This window comes from Nothobranchius furzeri, chromosome 6, assembly GCF_043380555.1.
Source record: "Nothobranchius furzeri strain GRZ-AD chromosome 6, NfurGRZ-RIMD1, whole genome shotgun sequence".
Lineage (NCBI taxonomy): Eukaryota > Metazoa > Chordata > Actinopteri > Cyprinodontiformes > Nothobranchiidae > Nothobranchius > Nothobranchius furzeri.
The window spans coordinates 35,219,087-35,222,588 of NC_091746.1; positions in this window are offsets into that span (position 1 = coordinate 35,219,087).

Consider the following 3,502-nt stretch of genomic DNA (forward strand, 5'->3'; position numbering starts at 1 on the left):
TGGTTTGGTGCTATACAAATAAACTGAAATGAATAGCCTCTACCACTGGCTCTGTATACTTTGCAACATGGTGTCATGTTCCTGGGCAGAGGTGAGTCACACCATCTCCTCTCACCAGACTCTAAGCTAATTCTCCACAGGTGAGGAGCAGGGGGAGCGGCAGCTGCAGGAGATTTCCCAATCAGGGATGCGGGTTCAAAAGGAGGATGGAGACACATCACCTTGCCGGTTGATTGCACCAGTTTAGGTAGCACCAGCCTTTGACCTTGATCTAGTTTGTTCGTGTTTTGACTCGTGTTTGACCATTGGATTTATGACCTCAGATTGTGTTTTTGGATTACGATTTGGATTATCCCTCACGCCTGGTTTTTGTTCCACTCAGGATCCTCTCCTCATCTACTCACCTCCGCTGTCTTCGTTCCCTGGATAACACACATCATGTCCCATCCTCCTCCGCTGCTCCTATTTGGCTTCCCTCTGCTACCTCGCCGCTCCTGGACCTCTCACCCTCTGCCCAGCGTCCTTCCTGGCTTCCTCTCATCTCCTCATCAACCTGAGCACTTCAGAGACTCGAGCCGTATTGCTCATCCCACAGGACTTCCCTGTGCGGTTTCAGTTCCCGTTTTTATAATAAAGAAGTTTTACTTTACTGCTTGGACTACGTGTGTTGATTCTGCATGTCTTGGGTTAGGCACTTACCTCGATTCATGACACATGGATGTTTTATCTTCACAAATAACAAGCCTGGAGGAGTTCAGCCATGTGGTGAAGTTGTTAAGTTATGGTTAGCATCTACTAGCCGAGACGCTCTCTGCATTTTCCTTGACACTAAAACAACAACAGCCTTCCCCGTTGTGAGTCAAGATGGGTGAGTCCATGAATATTAAGACACAATGTGATATAGATCTGTCAGGTTTTTAAAATTGTAGAGTTTCACCGCATATTTTCTATCAGAAGCAAATGCAGGAGATAGGTGTAAGAGACAATTTACATGTTCAGGCTGCATGAAAAACTCAGAGTGACTGATTATAATCAGAAAAAATCCTTGAAAATGTTGTTTTTTTTCAGTGATGCACACCTTTAAGCTTGTTGGAAAGGGATCGGGTTAAAAGCTGAAATAGTAGCCTACATGGTAAAAAAATTTAAATTGACATAGTTAGCTTGCCATGTGAAGCATTCCTGTCTGAGAAAATAACAGCATTTCTCTCACATTCTGTTTTCTCTGGAAGGACCTTCATAACAACTTTAATAGTTCAGCCTGCTGCCCATTTGTACGAAGTATCAAGAAAACGCTTTATGACTTCATTTAGGTCATCATTTAACAGTAGAAAACAGATTTTTACAGGTGCTTTAAATGAAATGATGGTTCTTAAGATATTTTCAAGAGGCAAAGAAGTGAAGTAGACCTTTCACAAACTAAATAGAAATTCATAGTCATGTTTAAACTGGTTACTGCAAATATGCAAAAAGAGCTAAACAAACAATAAAAACCCAGATGGAAGGAAACACACCTCATGTGTCAGACGACAGTACAAACCACAAAAAAGGAGGCTATCACAAATGCCCAAGGACGTCCTCACATGGAGGACGCTCATTCATTATTATACCACGTATAAATAGATGATCCAGGTCCAGCAGAACCAGGAAGAGAGCATGAGGGGATAATCAGAACATTAAGGTTTCTTATGAATACATGTCTGCACACAAATGTCTATGTCTCTCTGTGTGTGTGTGTGTGTGTGCGTGCGTGCACGTGTGTGTGTGTGTGTGTGCGTGCACGTGTGTGTGTGTGTGTGTGTGTGTGTGTGTGTGTGTGTGTGTGTGTGTGTGTCCGCTCTTGCATACATGCATAAAGGGCCTTTTGAAGAGCTCTAGATTGAGTCCTCTTGAGGATTCGTCTTTCCGTATCTGGCACTGCTAGAAGAGTTTTTTCTCACATTGGAGTAATGACTGCAGGAGATGCATGTGCTGAGGGAAGACATAAAAATGTTACAGAAAAAAGGACAAAGATGAAGGAAACAGTAGAAGCACTGTAGAAAACAACACCATTCTGCTAATAATCCAAATGAATGTGCTATCTTAGTATTGTGTCTAGTGCCATCCTCCGGGAGATGAGTTCGGGTGATATCTTTGAGATTCAGGAAATTAATATTTGGCAGCTTGTTTGGGTCCACTGAACGCTTCCCAACTGTTTTCACAGGTAGTCCGTAGATGTGATGATGCCGAATGATATTGGCTCTGTGAATACAAGACTCACTTAATGATTACTGAAGAGAAACAAGGACAAAGGGTGAAATTTGGATATTTTATTATTAGTGTTATTATAACAGTACAAAGGCTTTGACATACACACTAACACACACACACACACACACACACACACACACACACACACACACACACACACACACACACACACACACACACACACACACACACACACACACAGTCAAGTGAAAGAAATATAACAGAAAAAGAAAATGTATCTGTACTAGCAAAATATAGCAGTCATGTTGTTATCTAACTCTTCCATCTGGAGATAAGTTAAAGGGGCCCTTTCATGGAAAATCCACTTTTTCCATGTGATATTTTTATTTCCTCATGAAAAATACCCCCAAACCTGTTTTTGGCTGCATTCATGCATTTTCCTGTCTCAACTGCAAATTTTCTAATTTTTTCTGAAAAGCCTGAAAAAGACTTGATGAAAATCGAATTACATCATCAGGCCCTGATCCTCCCCCTGAAGCTAGTCTGTGATCTGGAACTTTCCTCCAGTGGAAGTAGGTCACTAACGCCCACTTTATCTGAGTTGCAGGCATAGAATGGTTGATTTCATGCTGTCACAGATGACTGCTTTAAACTTACATCAGTATCAGAATGGATATTCTGACAAATTACTGTGTTTCTGTGTTCAGTTCATTTTATAATCTGTCATATTGACATTGCTTAATTACAAGTGAATTTACTGACTAAATTAAATGGTAAAAAATAAAATAAAATTAAAGAATGAATTGTTGGGTTTTCTTGATGGTTTTTGATTCATATTTGCAACATGTGTGTACAACAAGATAATCGAAATATTACAAGCTTGTTTGTGTAAAATACTGGCTAGTTCAGTGTCAATTTTGGATATTTGGCCTTATACTGCCTACAATAAAAGGCCACCCTTGAATCTGCTGTTTTTTTGCTTTATTGGGGGTCTGGTGACTGAGAACCAGTCAGTCAGACGGGTTGCAAGCTTCTCAAAAGTGTGGGGGATGTTGTCTGTGCCTAAAATAATTTCACGTTATTCATCTTTTTAGTTTAATTTCCATTATAATTGAGCAGGTGCGAATTTTAGACGTGTCACACACGTCTCCATTTTAAACATGTTTAAACTGTTCAGAATACAAATCCAGGCTCTGTCTCGTTAGATTGGTGTAACTACAGTTTGTACTGAATGAAACTTTACATTAAACCATGTTGAAAAGGTAAGAAAAGGATTCAATACAATCGTTTTCCC